The 15,801-nt window shown below is 47.0% G+C and overlaps 2 pseudogenes; one reads left to right on the top strand and one right to left on the bottom strand.

Moving 5' to 3' along the window:
- Window positions 1-306: 306 nt before the first annotated feature.
- On the bottom strand, window positions 307-426 carry LOC136659711 (5S ribosomal RNA; annotated as a pseudogene).
- Window positions 427-7,167: 6,741 nt separating this feature from the next.
- On the top strand, window positions 7,168-7,287 carry LOC136659725 (5S ribosomal RNA; annotated as a pseudogene).
- The last annotated feature ends 8,514 nt before the right edge of the window (window positions 7,288-15,801 follow it).

The raw sequence follows: 15,801 nt of genomic DNA on the forward strand, positions 1-15,801 counted from the left end.
GAATCCAGCACCTGTTTCTTGCACAGACCATCCAGTCCAGTTGCTTCTGAGAAGTCCACAAGCAGTAGAGAAAGACACGCCTGCCTTGCCATCACTCCCCTGCAGCTGGTATTCAGAGGCATACTTCTTGAAACCTGGAGGGAGCATACAGCCATCATGACTGGAGGACATTGCTAGACTGGTCCTCCATGAATTTATCCAAACCCCTTTCAAAGTAATCCAAACTAGCAACCATCACCACACTTTGAGGCAAAGAATTGCACAGAAGATGGTTGGCAACCTTCAGTCTTGAAAGACTACGGTATAAGCCTACAGCACCCGGTATTCCCAGGCGGTCTCCCATCCAAGTACTAACCAGGCCTGACCCTGCTTAGCTTCTGAGATCAGGCAAGATCAGGCACCTGCAGGGTAACAGTTGCTGAAGTGCTGTACAAAGATGCATTGCATGACATTTGCATGTCCATTGTCAAATATCAGAGGTCAAATATCAAATAATTACCTAGGCCTGCGAATCTGAGGATCGGAAAAGCTTTATTCCAAAATTTATGGTGGTTTTATATGAATTTGGAGCAGTAATTCCAAAAATGGTATCCATTTTGCCCTATCATGTCTAGTTATCTGATACGGCCTAGCCTCATGAGTGTATGTTTCTAGCAGCTTCCTCAGGAGGAAGATACTTGAACCCTTCACTAATAAGGCAATACTGTATCTCCAAAATTAGTAGGGCAAAGCTGATGCCATGTTTTGCAATCAGCACCCCAAATATACCCAAGAATAGCTCTAATTTTTAAGGCAGCAAAATGTGGGCTGGCCTGTGTTATAATAACATATAATTGGATTTCAAATATGAATATCAACTATTTGTTCCAAGTAGGTGATCTTCTTTGGCAAATATCCAGTGTGTAATTGACATCCGTGTTCTTGGAAGAGAAAAATCCTTGGGAACAGGTTTGCTTCAGTTTCGCTGATTTACTGATAAGGTAGCCAGAACTCAATAACTTCCATCTATTTTGCTTGTTTTCCAAGTCACTTGTTTTGGAAGCCACTGCTGAAAGGTAAAGAGGTAACAAGCCTGTTCCCTTCCACTGACTTCTGGCAGAAGATTGGATTCTCAGTTGCTGGATATTTTAATTGGAAGAAGGAAAGAAAACAAACATCTCACACAACTGAGCATCACGATAGCTTGGTCTGCTGTAAAGTATATTGCTTTTGTCCCTTTGGAGGTTGCATTTTGAGATAGTAAGGAACTTGTGCTAAAAAGCCACTGGGATGATCAAAGGGCATCGGTACATTCTACTTCTTGTACCCGTTTGTCTAGTTACCAGTTTAAATTAGCAAGTGCTCAGCAGTGTTCAAGAAGCAAGGAGCAACCCGCCCACCCTCCCTAAGAGCTGTAATGGAGCACCTGGTGGGACTTGGGCTAGTAATATGCCAGCCGGAAGGGAAGCTGTCAGTTTCTGTGAAGCCAATTATCGGAACCTTTTTGCAAGGCTGCAATGCTAAATGGGTTTCCCTACTCCCGTTAACGGTGTGAGCAGACTTCAAGAAGCCGGCCTCCCACTGAGGCTTCAGACGCTCCCTCGGTGCTGCCAGGCTGGGAGCATTGCAGGAGTGGGATTTCCAAAGAAAACCTCACACCTTTCACAGTAGGTTTCAAAGCCTGTAATGGAGATAGTGTGCAGACGAATTTATTTGTGTGTGTGTGGGGGGAGGGCAGAAGGATTATGAATATGGCTGTGCAGGACCCCCCACCCACCTTGAAAAGATAACAGTGTTTCCCAAATTGTGAGTCGCAATTCACCAGTGGGTCACGGCCTGGTTGTTGGTGGGTCATGAAACCGAAACTGTAAAGCTGATCACTGGCAAGGAATATGTATTGAGCCCTACGGAAAATGGAACTGGCAAGGAAACCGACAAGGAAAATGTGCTGAGTCACATATGTGCTTTTACACACGAGTAGGCAACTGTGTCTCGACTCTTATTGAAGGCCGGGAGAAGGGGAACGCAAGGGCATCAAAATGGTCTCAGTTTCATGGATATGGAGATCAACAAACACTCCAGAAAATGCCCCCCCCACCACCACAATAAAAAGAATAAAAACAGAGGCTTGAGTGATTGGTAAAGTGAAACTTTTTTTAAAGTCTTGTAAAACTAGGTGGGTCCATATAAAGCAGCGGGCACCAAACCCCAGCTTGCAGACCAGATCTGACACCCACTGCAATCCTTCCCCTGGCTGAACGGAGCTTACTGTTCCACCAGGGGAACCTCTCTTCAGCACTGCAGAGAAATATTGACCTTTGTGCTGGCCAGTTGCGCATGCTCAGAAATCTGGGTGCAAAGCCTGCTGGGTGACAGACCCCAGAAGCAGCAGGCTAGGATGATGGTCACTCTGTGGTGTCAAAGAGAGGGCCCTGGGTGAAACCGTAATCTCCATCCACACCAGGGACACCTGCTGCTAGAAGAGTATCTTTTTTTTTTAAGTGGGTCCCGGTGCTAAAACATTGGGAACCACTGCCTTATGGAAATGTGACTTCCCTTGAGCATCTCAGGCATCTCACCTTGGGAGAAACCCAAAAATGCGTTATGAAAATTGCTTTCTCAAAATTTTGCTGCCAACCCTCGGGATGTGTCATAACCCCTCCACCTCTGCCTCCAAGACATTTCATTTGTCTTTTAGAAATGGGGTCCACTTCATTTGAAAATTCCCAGATGTTTCACCTTGCGAGAAACCCCAAAATGCATCATGAAAGTCACTTCCTTGAAATTTCAGTGCTAATTTTAGAAATGTGCGGAAAAAATCCCACCATCGCCACTCTGAGACATGTCAACTCTCTTTTAGAAACTGGCTTTGCTCCCCTGGAAAACCTTGAGATTTGTTTCAAATGTCACTTTCTCAAAATGTTGGGCCCACATATAGTTCAGGAGGGGTCAGAGCTCAGGAGAGGAGTATCTGCTTTGTACACAGAAAGTCCCAGGAAGTTGGTTCAATCTTTGGCAGGTAGAGCTGGGCATGACCCGTCTGAAACCCCAGCGAGTTGCTGCAAATCAAGGTAAACAAGAGTGAGCTGGACAGATCAAGGGAGTTAGGCTGTTGCTTTCTCTGTTGACTTGGACAGGTCAGGTAACTTTTGTGACCAGGGTTCCCTTCATCCTGCTCATGAAATGTCCAGGAATACAACAGCTTATAATGCCATCACTGTGGACATGAAATCTGTCCCTTGCTCATTTTAGTTCTTGGTTCCCCTTATGTAGATCAGAACAAGATGACAATACAGAGAGAGAGAGAGAGAGAGAGAGAGAGAGAGAGAAGAGATGGGGTATCAGTGTTGATACCCCATGACTTTGCACCACATTCCTAACCAGTTACATCTTGTGACATTATATTGGCTTGATCAGTGCTACTTCCAGAGTCACAACACATGTTAAATGGTGCTGCCCAAGCCAAAAGCAACATAGTGCAACAATATTCCCTCCCAAATAAAGTGACTCCTGACTAGGGGCCTCTATTAAGTGGTTTGTAGAGGAAATCAAATAATTAAATGGCTCCCTGTCCCAAAGTAGGGGGGCACAGTATTTGGCCAGGCTTGATGTTACTATCCTGTGTCTCCCTTACATAAAGTCCAGCAGATTGGGGCTATACAAGGAGGTAGACTATATGAGCTCTAGACCCATTTTGATATTTGATTACATTTCTGAGTAGGTCCATTTCCTGTGCCTCAAGCAACACATGTCCTCAAATAACCCACAGGCTCTACTTTCCTTTCCAAAACAAAGAAGATTTCTGCACATTGAGCTCTTTACTCCTATAATGGTGCCACAGTTCTGAGAGTAATAGGAACCAGGGAAGGATTATGGGTCCCACTGTGGCTTGTCCATGTAGTATATCATTGTCTCCAGGAGCAGTCGTTTTCTTTTAATATAATTATTTTGCCGCACGCTCCCTCATTTGCATAGTGAAGCACATCTTCAAAAACAGCCACAAAATCTTTTAAAAGCTCAGCTCTTTTAATGAGAAACCCACATGCTAATAGCTTACAATCCTGAAATCCTCTCAGGGAGGTTTTCTTTGTTTCCCTGTTGAAAGTCCCTTGAGAGCTGTTGGGTAGAGAAATTGTCTCTGTTGCCGCACAGCTCAGCTGCATCTGACAAAGGATTGTTCTGAGTCACTGCAGGACCAAGCAGACCTCCTAAGGATGCTCAGGCAACATGTTCAGAGGTGGCTAGAGAATGGGGCCATCAGAAGGACCAAATGACATATTTGGGCCCTGCATTTTTTTTTTTTCTAGCTGGAAATACTGGCTTTGGGGAGACTGATCAGGGTTGGGAATGCAATCAAGGGGAAGGCTTTAAACCCCCTTGCTATGGTCTCAGAGAAAATACCCCTGATATGGGAACCAGCCATTGCTTTCAAATTGATTAAAGGGGTTGAACTCTGTAATTGAAATGAGTAAGATACCTTGAGGAGATAGGATGTGGTGTTAAGGCCTTTAAGGGTTAAGGCCTGAGCATTCAGCAGGCAGTGTGCTGCACAGCTGTAGCCACTTGAAGGCAATAGGGCCCTCAGGCATAAAAGGACCTGATGAAGGGAGTGTTTGGTGTTGGTAGCACAAGAAAGAAAGCTTAAGGAAGGAGACTGGATTGATGGACTACTGGAACTGCTAATGGACTGATGTGTGAGTGGACTTTGGAGGCTGCTGGAGCAGAAACTGCTGGAGACCCTGAGATTGGTGTTTGGCTGCCATGTCCAAGACCTGTGGTGGACCAACTTGCTGCTATAGTGGTGGGAGGAGCTGCTGGCAAGAGAGGGGAGGAAGGAGGACCTCTGCAGGTTGTACAGGCGAGCTACCCTGGTGGTGGGGTCCAGCAGTACTGCAAGGCAGAACCAGGGTCATTTTTGAGGAAAGATGCTAATTAGTTTAAAGGGGGCATAATTCTCCAGGCAGAGCTTGGACTTGGAATCTGACAAAACAAGCTCCTTTCAAGCTTTAAGAGATAGGGCCATAGCTTAGTGGAAGAGCATATGTCCGTGTTTCTCAAGGTTTGTCCTCTGCTGTACCACTTCACACAGTCCACCTATTCGAATTATCACAGGAAGTAACTGGTGATGGCATCATCACTTCTGGGTTGGAAGGCCAGATGATATGTGACTGACACCAGTGAGACCCTCCTGGTGGATAGGAGGGTTCTTTCAAGTGCAGAAAATCATGCTTTGGAGCTCTGCCTGCCAAACCAAGCCTCCTACCGCTGTTGGTTGTGTTGCGTTCTACCTGGCACCATCTCAAGTACCACTGGTGGTACCACTGGTTGAAAAACACTTGTATATACAGAAGATCCCAGATTCAATCTCTGGCATCTCCAGGTAGGACTCTGATACACTGCAGCAGGGCCAGCCCAAGACCTCGTGACACCTGAGACAGCATGCCAAATGCTGCCCTCCTTCCTCAATCAAGTGCCAGCTTCTGTTCCTAGCTTAGTGCTCTCCTCCCCACCACATCTCCTCTTCTCCAGTCCTACTCTTTCTTTTTCAATCCATGGAGTGGAAGAAGGAGGAGGAGGCAATTGAGGCAAGTAGGTGGACAGAGATGGGCACCCTTCACCAACCTGCTGCCTGAGGCAAACCACTTCAGTTGGCCTCGTAGATGGGTCGGCCCTGCTATAGAGAGCTGCTGCCAGTCAGTGAAGTAAATTGAGCAAGAATCTGACTCGGCAAGGTGGCTTCAGAGGTGTGTCACTGCCGCAATCAGAGCCACCTTGAACCTGGCTGCCTCCCCAGGCCTGTGGTGAATTGCCACTGTCTCCCACAAGAACAGCTCCACTGGATCAGGCCATAGCCCCATCTAGTCCAGCTTCCTGTATCTCACAGCAGCCCACCAAATGCCCCAGGGAGCACACCAGATAACAATAGACCCTTGCATCTGGCTTTCTCATACATAGCCCATTTCTAAAATCAGGAGGTTGCACATACACATCATGGCTTGTAACCCATAATGGATTTTTCCTCCAAAAACTTGTCCAATCCCCTTTTAAAGGCGTCTAGGCTAGACGCCAGCACCACATCCTGCAGCAAGGAGTTCCACAGACCAACCACAAGCTGAGTGAAGAAGTATTTTCTTTTGTCTGTCCTAACCCTCCCAACACTCAATTTTAGTGGATGTACCCTGGTTCTGGTGTTATGTGAGAGTGTAAAGAGCATCTCCCTATCCACTCTGTCCATCCCCTGCATAATTTTGTATGTCTCAATCATGTCCCCCCTCAGGCATCTCTTTTCTAGGCTGAAGAGGCCCAGACGCCATAGCCTTTCCTCATAAGGAAGGTGCCCCTGCCCCGTAATCATCTTAGTCGCTCTCTTTTGCACCTTTTCCATTTCCACTATGTCTTTTTTGAGATGCGGTGACCAGAACTAGACACAGGTGTGGCCTTACCATCAATTTGTACAACGGCATTATAATATTAGCCATTTTGTTCTCAATACCTTTCCTAATGATCCCAAGCATAGAATTGGCCTTCTTCACTGCCGCCGCACATTGGGTCGACACTTTCATCGACCTGTCCACCACCACCCCAAGATCTCTCTCCTGATCTGTCACAGACAGCTCAGAACCCATCAGCCTATATTTTACCCATCCCCTTGTGTTTTACATGCTTCACTGTCTCCACTGCTGCCTTCCTTTCCGGTACTAAACTAATTTGAAAAGCAGGAAGAAGAATATTGGGATGTACAATTTATGATTGGCAGGCCTGGGGGAGGAAGGGGGGCAAAATCCCCAGGGCCCAGGGCATGACAAAACACTTGGGTTTGCAAACAATGCTGTTTTAATAAACAAATTATCCCATTCTGATAAATATTCTCACTTAGTTTCAATCTTCCTCATGCTAAGTCAAAACTGTCAGTTAAAATCTTGTATTAAAAAGACAGTAACATTCGGTTTGCAGGAAAATTTAGGAAGGGGGAGGCCGATCTGGCAACTTACCCCTGGCTCAATGCCAGCTCTCAGTGGCCGTGGTGATTGGCCATCTGGAAGAAAGCCTGATTGATCAGTGGCAGGAAAATGTTGCATGAATCTCAAAAGGACATGGGCAATTCCTCCTCCCCACTGGCCAATAGGTTTTTTTTTTCTCTCTCTTAGGTGGTTCCTGCATTATGAGAAAAAGCTCATTGGTCAATTTCACCACAGTAACTGTTACCCTGCACATGCCCGATCTCATCTGATCTCGGAAGCTAAGCAGGGTCAGGCCTGGTTAGTACTTGGATGGGAGAACACCTGGGAATACTGGGTGCTGTAGGCTTATATCATAGTCTTTTGAGACTGAAGGTTGCCAACCATTTTTTTTTTCAATTTCACCTTGTGCAGTATTTCCTGATATCCAGTAGTGTAGCTACATGGAGGGGGCAGTAGGGACATAACATACTGCCCCAGCACCTGGGGCAGTGATGTCATGTGACATAGTGACTTTTGGATTCTCCCTGGGGGGGGCAGAGCATTCACTGCTGTGGCTTCGTGCACCCCAGTTCCTTTCTGTGGGGAGGCTGGGATCCTCCTCAGGAGCAGGAATGGTCATACGAGGCCAGCAGCACCTCCTCCATAACTAGGACAGAGCTTTGTGGCAGTCATGTATCCCCCTGGCATAGCACCCAGAGCATGTACCCCTCCAGCTCTGCCTGAGTTGCACCTCTGGGGATAGTGCCGCTAAATATTGCAGGTGCCGCAATGAGTCATGTAAGTGCCCCCCCTCCCACCATTGGAGCCGCTCTGGGCAGTGACCGCATTTACCCTGTGCATTGCAGCTCCTGCAATACTTAGCACAATGTCCCCGTCTAACTAGTTTATTGCTACTTTCATCCTGTCTGCTGCTTCTGCCCACCATCTGGTATGCCAACCAACCTTGTAAGTGAAAACCCAGCAACTGTGGACCTTCTGCAAGGGAGGTAGGCTTAGGTGGGTTGGGGGAGATGTTGAACAATTGCATGCTCCATATGAAGAGCCCAGGGCTTGTTGCTGCTTAAGACCTGGGGGGGGGGGTGTCTTGCCTGGCTCCTGCCTGAAGACCAATTAATTCTAAACTCCAAAAACTGGAGGGGGGAGGAAACTAGAGTAGATGCAAATTTCAGAAGCCCCCTATATGCTGCTCCATCTGTGTTTTTCCCTCTTTGTAGGTTAATTAGTGACTTTTAACATATACATCTCCTTTTCCAACTCTGTAAGCGACACTGCTGCTTTTTTGGAAGGGAAGGCGGCTTCTTTGCAGTAATTAGCTGCTTGAGTTGTTGTCAAGTTGTCAACAGTAGGTTAATTTTATTTCGGCTTTGTTCATTTCCCTCCCTTTAGCAATTCAGCCAGGACCACCTTTTGCTCTTCAGTGCCAGGTTTGTTTTTCAAACAAAAGATAAACAATAAGCCTGGGTGCCCCCAACTTTTTTTCTTTAATAGCCGAGGGAGATGCTTTTTTCCCTTGATGTCATATTTCACGCATGCACCTCCCAAAGGGTTTTGCATTTAGTGTGTGAGAGTGTTGAGTTGAACATTTGTGCCAAAGAAGGTTGGCAAGAAAAATTCAGTGCATGTGTTGGGGAGGGGAAGAGCAGTTGACATCAGGAATGATTTCTCAGGGGTCCTGATAATTTTGGAGAATGTTCCAGCTGCAACTGGCTGCTGGTTGGTAGAAGGCATTTGGCCTTTTTTTTCTTTTTTTCCTTTAATTTTTTTTCCCTGCCATCTATTCAGGTGGCCTATTCAGGGACATCCACTAGAACTGTCAGGAGAGTTAGAACAAAAAAAAAAAGAAGAAAATATTCCTTCACCCAGCAGGTAATTAATCTGTGGAACTTCTTGCTGCAGGATGTGGCGGTAGCACCCAGCCTAGATGCCTTTAAAAGGTGAGTGGACAGATTTCCAAGGAAATCTGAAGAAAAGTCCATCACAGATTACCAGTGGCATAGCTAGTGGGGGCGGTCCGCCCGGGTACCACCCTTGGGGGGGTGACACACCACAAATGCCCCAACATTGCTAACATCGCAAAGGTTAGAAGTAACCCCATCATGCCATATACCGTTGGATGCAGAATTTCCAGCGGAATGCAATGCACAAAACCGCACTGAAATATCTCATTTCCCTCAAAAGATATGGCCAAAAAACCGGAAATAAAAAAATGCATTGAACCCTATGGAAAATGAAACCAAGTCATATTGCGCGTCTGCTTGTGAGTAGGCGAACCTGCCGTAGTTCATTGGAAAGGGCAGGCTGAGAGGAGTTCTATGACACCAGAATGGTTCCTATCCAATGAAAGCAGTTCCCAGAAAACACCCAAAAAGGAAGTCCCTCCCTCCAAGCAGACGAATGTATTGAGCCCTATGGAAAGAGAAAGTAAGCCACAAGGTCGTATTTACTCGTGAGTAAGCAAACGTGCCTTGGTTCCTGGTCGAGTCAGGCAAAGGGGAATGCAAGGCTAGCTGCATGGTCCCAATCTGATGAAAGTGGAGCTCAACAAATGCTCCAGAAGGCAGTGCCCCCCAAAAGAATAAAGCAGGCTTCAACTGGTAAGGTTCATTTTGTTTTTAGACCTGTAAAGCCAGGTAGGTCCTGATAGTGCTATGCTTGAAATATAAGAATTTACACTGAACTGGGCACTGGGGAGGGCTGAAAATTCACTTGGTGGAACAGGGCTGGCTTCCCCTTATTTACTTATCTGTCTTTCTTTAATTTAATTATTTATAATGATTTTATTTTGCTTGATGATGTCACTTCCAGCCATGACATCACTTCTGGTGGGTCCTGGACAGATTGTCATTCTAAAAAGTGGGTCCCAGCGTTAAAAGTTTGAGAACCACTGTCTTATCTCAAAACAGGTCAATGAGATATCCTGGGGGTGACGGGTGACAACCTAGTGACCAAAACTCTGGAAATTGTGACTTAAGGAATAATACCATCATGTTATATACCATTTGATGCAGAATTTCATCCATTGCTTATGGGGAAATATTCACTGCATTTATTTTCTGGCCACGATTATTATAAATTTCATGTCATGACTATTACTATCTCTCAGTCTCACCTACCTCACAGGGTTGTTGTGAGGACAAAATAAGGGGAGGAACCATGTACACCACCCTGAGCTGCTTAGAGGAAGGGTGGTATAAAAATGTGAGTTAATTAATTAATTAATTATGTCGTGTGGGGTGACAAAAATTATGGGGCCCGGGTGTCAAATGACCTAGCTGCACCTCTACAGGTTACATGATGGATATATGCAACTTCCTGGTTTTAGAAGAAGGCTGCCTCTGAATGCCAGGTGCAAGGGAATGGCAATAGGATGCAGGTCTCTTGTCTTGTGTGCTCCTGGGGGCATCTGGTGGGCCACTGTGAGATACAGGAAGCTGAACTAGATTAACCTTTGGCCTGATCCTGCAAAGCTCTTCTTATAGTGGCAGCAGCAGTGGTAGAGAGCAGGGATGGCATCGGGCATCAGCTTTGTCAGGCATGGCCAAGGGGCCATGCTGGTCACAGAGCCCACCTGGCTGTGCTGATGCACCATTAACCCTCAGTCCCATAAATAGTGATAGCACCCAGTGTGCCATCGTGGGGGCAGGTTGCAGCATGACTGGAGGGTTAGTGCAGGCTTCTGCCTCAGGACACCAGCAAGATGGTACCAGTCGTAGCAGGAGTTCTTTTAACCCATTGGTTCCTGCCAGCGGCCATAATTGACTTCACTGAACACTCCATGCATGATGCTGTGTTCCAGTGGCAGCCCATGCCATTTGGATTGAGCCATGAGGCTCCCAACCTGGACAATGGAGAGTCTTGGTCTTCTGGACTGGAGCCTTGAATGCTTTCTGCCTATTGAACCCCTCCTAACTTATTGCCACCCCTGGCATATAAACATTGGGGCACACAAAGTCCCCAGTGTGGAAGGAGCCAGTAATTTGAGGGACTGGGGCTCTAGAAGAACTTCGTTTGGTATCTCCTGGTGGACAAGCTTGCATTCCAACCTGGTGTTAGGACTAAGAAATGCAGGATGCACTCTCCAATGGCATGATTGCTGGAAAGCGGGATAGGATTGGGTCCTTAGGGGCAATCTTATCCACACTTCCAGGGAGTAAGCCCTGTTGACTATAATGGGACTTACTTCTGAGTAGACGTGCATAGGATTGGGCTCTCAGTTCTTTAGTCTGTTTTGTGTATTTTAGAAATCACTTGCAAATTTGTATTGAAAAATAGCAGAGAAATTTTGCAAATAAAGAAAGAACCCATCCTCCTTTTCTTTTCTTTTTTTGGATCTTTTTTCTTTTGTCCTTTTACTTTCTGCAGTGTTTTCCCTTCCCCATTTCCTAGCAAGCGGCATGCAGAAAAGCAGCCAGAGTAGCTAATTTTTGCCCCGAATGCCCCGTCTTTCTTTTTAAAAAGAAAATAAATAAATAAATAAAACCAAGCTGAGAGGAAGTATGAAAATGCAGAACAGGAAAAGAAAAGGGGAGGGGTATTTGGGCTATTAATTCAGGAGAGATACCGGAGTTTTCAGAAAGCAAAATGACTTGCCAGTGATAATCCTGATTGATTTTGAGGGGGTGCAACCTAGTTTGGAAGCACGCAGGTCTTTCAATAGAAAAAGCACATTCCTTCCTTTTCATTCGCACCTTTTGTGCTCCCAGCATTTAGGAAGGGATGAGTCGGAGATGAATAGCATAACAACCAGGTTGGCAAAGGCGGGCCGGCAATCGTTCAAGCCCGGTCTAGGACAATGAAACCCGCTTGTTAATTTTATGTTGAGAAATCAATGGGAACCGGTGAGAAATGATAGTTTGCTGCAAACAAACATAATCGCTCGGCCTACCCGAAGGCGAATGCAGAGGATGTGCGGAATGAGAAAAAGATAAGCAGCCGCCCAGCGAAAGGCAAGGTCAATTTTGCACCAAATCGCCCATCCTTACTGCATCCCGCCATGTAGCCGATTGAACTGTGCCGGCGCCAAGGGTCGCCTTCCCACCCACCTGCACCTGTCTACAGGCAGGCAATAGGGTTGCAAGCTGGCTAAGGAGGAAGCAACCACGCAGCCTCCTCCTGTCCTCTTAACAGAGGCTTGATTTTTCAGAAGGCTGCTGATTAAACTTGTTCATGCACTAATTGTGACCACGTACTCCTCCACATGTCACAAAGAAAATGAGGGGGAAGCCTCTAAGAACACCTAGGGGTATGTCTGTGTTTATGAGCCAATGAACAGAACATAATGAAAAAGGGCAGATGATTTGCCTCATTTATTCCATTGATGGTGGGAATGACTGCTGAGTATAGCCAGTCTGTCCATGAAGCCTGGTGAGACAACTGCCTCCGGTGGCAGATGGAAGAGGTGGTCGCTGCTGGGCTACCATGTAAGGGAGGGAGCATTAACATCCCTGCCTTAGGCATCTGGCCAGCCTGGAGGCTACTTCCTTTGTGATGGCTGCAGGCTGCTAGCAAAAGGTCCCCTCCTAAGGACCGGCACAAAAGGTGTTGCCTCTTTGATGTCACCCCTTCAGGGTTGGAGCAAGAGTGCTTCACTTCTTATTTTTTCTCCTTTCATTCTGATTTAATCCAATTAGATTTATTGCTTTTTAACCATCTCTTAACACTGATCGCCTCTGAGGCCTGCTGTGATCCTGGTTGTGAGATCACAGGAATCGGTGGATTTGGTGTGGAAACCTTGTGAGCTGGTATCGGAGCCAGGTGTTAGGCCACAGTGGTGGAAACCTGTAGGGGAAACGCACAAGATCCCTTGAGAAGATAGGGTGTGGTGTCAATAATGGCCCCTTGCTCTGACAGGTCTGGGGTTAACAACACCAAGGCCTTAGAATGCAGGGAGTGTGCTGCACAGCTGCAGACACTCGGAGGCAACAAGGCCCTCAGGGATAAAAGCAGCACCTGGAGAAAGGAGAGTTTGTGGCTAGCAGAAGGAGGAAAGGTTGCAGGAAGGAGAGAGAACTGATGGACTGACTGGTTGGTGGACACTGACCAATGGATTGACTGATGGACGGGCAAACAGACTGGAACAAGGACTGCTGGAGACTTCTGGGTGGTGGAGAGATGAGAAGGTGAGGATGGACCCAGGAGCTGCAACTCTGAGAACAGGGAGAAGGTACCTGAAGCCCCACAGGCAAGCTACCTACTGGTTGCATTTCTGTTAGCGCTGTGGGGGATCAATAGTAGTTTTGTATGTCGCTAGAGTGAGCTGGGTTTGAGCCAGGGCAACTAATTAGCTGAAGGTGGGTGTAAGTCCTATAGACAAGCTTGGAACGGGAATTTGGCAAAACAAAATCCCTGGATTTTCCTGTTCAGGGGAGGGCCAGCAATGGGGTGCCTTCCCTCTGCGGAGGCTGGGGTACCTATTGGTATTGTGTACTCTATTTATGAATCTAAAGAGGAGCTGGGTAAGATCATGGCCCATTAAAATGCCACATCAAGAATCACTGAAAGCAGAAGTTACTCATTCTATTGCATAAGTGGCACAACTACACCAATCCATTCCCTCCTACCCTATCTCTGTGGGACTACAATTCCCAAACTTACTGTGGTCATGGCACCCTTCTTCCATAGCACCCTGTTTCAGTAGCAGCTCACCATAGTCTCCCAAGACTTCACACAAGTAGCATGATATCTTGCATGAATACCATGATCTCGGTCTGGCCAAGATAACAGCACTGGGAAGAAGAGGCCACTGGGCAGTAGCAGACCTCCCCAGCCCCTCACCCTGGGGCAAAGGTTTGCAATGTCACCCCCCCATGGGATGCTGCCACTCCATGTGCAAATCCACCCCCTCACTTATCTGGAGCGCATGGTGCCTCACACAACTCCAGGATGCAACAGGGAAACCTCCTAAAGTTTCCACAACACTTTAAACTGTGCTTCGGCAAACCGGAAGCACAGTTTCTGATCCCGTCTGGAGCCTCAGAAAGCTTTCTGTGAGGTCCTAAAGGTGTGCAAGGCTCCATGCCCAGGGCATTTGCCCAATCGAATGAATGGGAGGTCCGCCACTGCCACTGAAGACATCCCATGGTGCCCCTGTGAGTTTGCTGTGGCACCCCAGGGTGCTGCAGTGCATACTTAGAGAACCACTGTTGTATGAGAATGATTCCACTAGTGAAGCAAGATATCCGAGAGGAGGGAACAGAGTCATGGCAAAGACACTGGAACTGACATGCCCAGATTGGCAAGTGCCCAGTCTCTCCACTGTCCACTTGCATTTGCTGACATCTCTATTATTGCGGTCTAGGGGTGACCATGTGGACTCTTGTAGCATAGGGAGAGCCAAGGTATGGGTCAAGGGGCATATACATGGGTTCCTCAATTTGGGGAATTGGGGTTGAATAGTGAGGCAATTCAATTTGGGTGGAATGGTTAGGCATCTTTCATAACTGCTGTCAAAGTCTCCACTGGGGGGGGGGCAATCTTATCCTGGGGGTTGTGGGACCTCTTTCATGGAAGCCCCATCCAATGCATGCCCTGGGAGCTATCAGGCCTTGACTGTTGTCAGGTAAAACAGCAGCATATACACATTGTAAAGTATTAAATCAATGCATCCAACCTCAGCTGAGTTTGTCCCCAAATGGGGAATATTTTTACAACTGAATTGGTACATTAGACCAGATCCCAACCACTGCACCCATTTAAGTGGCCCTCTGTGATCTCTCATTCCCCTCGCTTGGCCTTGTTATTGCAGCCTTGCCTGTTTTGGCTCTGCTCCGGTTCTTGTTTTCCTACTTGAAGGAAAAACAGATCATCATTTTGAAAGTTACAGGCACTGGAGATTTCATTGTTTTCTCCTTTTGCTAGTTGTTATCAATAATTAATATGTTGATTCAGGAGAAAATCATAAAAAATGTGAATACCTTTTTTTAAAGGGGGGAGGGGAAAATAAAAAGGCCGAACAGCAGAATTTGTTGTTCAGCAAGAAAACAGAGCCCCTAAAGTAAAGAATCCTTAACTGTTTCCCTACTAGAGCACTGCCTCATTCTCCCATTTATTCCTCAAACTCTAGGGACAGCTGCCCATTAGAGGGACCATAGCTCTGCGTAGGGGTGTCATGACCAAGAAGGCCACCTGATGCTGTCTTGGATCCAAGGCCACTGTGCTTTAAAAAATCAAACCCTTACCATGCTCCTTGCACACTGCAGTGAAACTCAGAAGTGCAGGACTTCCTGTAAATGAAACCAGAAGTTCTGCACATCTGGGTGTCACCACAGCATGCAAGGAGCAAGGCAAGGTGTGTTTGGGGGGAATGATCTGCTTCTCAAGTGAGCATGAAGCAGCAGAACCGGGGTGAAAGGCCCCTTGAATCTGCCACCCCACCCAGACCCTTCACTATCTGCTGCTGGTGCAACCACTTCACGTGGCTGCATGGATAGGCCAGCACTGGAGCTGCAGCAAAAGCATCAACTGTGCATTGTACAATCCCTGGTACTTTCCATGACAAAGAACTCGGGGAGCAACCGTTGCAGCTCCAGCTTTTAGTGGTGGAGATGGGTCAAAGGTCCTGTGAGGGCCTCCCCCAGTCACATGTTCCGCCATGTTTGGGAAAGTGCATGCATATGCCAGCAACCCCCATGGTGCTTGGGAACTAGAGAGCAGACAGACACAAATCCTCACTCCTGCTGCCACCCTGAGCTACAGAGGTGGTAGTGAAGGATTACCCAGTTAGCTTTCCACTGCCCAGTTAGTTTTCCTCTCTGGGCTACACTAATGGTGCTGGTGGGGAAAGTTAACCAGGCATGGATGGATCCCAGTCACTGCTATGTCACAGTCACTGCTATGGTCATAGGTGGCAGCACAAAGGAGG

Source organism: Tiliqua scincoides, chromosome 8, assembly GCF_035046505.1.
Source record: "Tiliqua scincoides isolate rTilSci1 chromosome 8, rTilSci1.hap2, whole genome shotgun sequence".
NCBI classification, from domain to species: Eukaryota; Metazoa; Chordata; class Lepidosauria; order Squamata; family Scincidae; genus Tiliqua; species Tiliqua scincoides.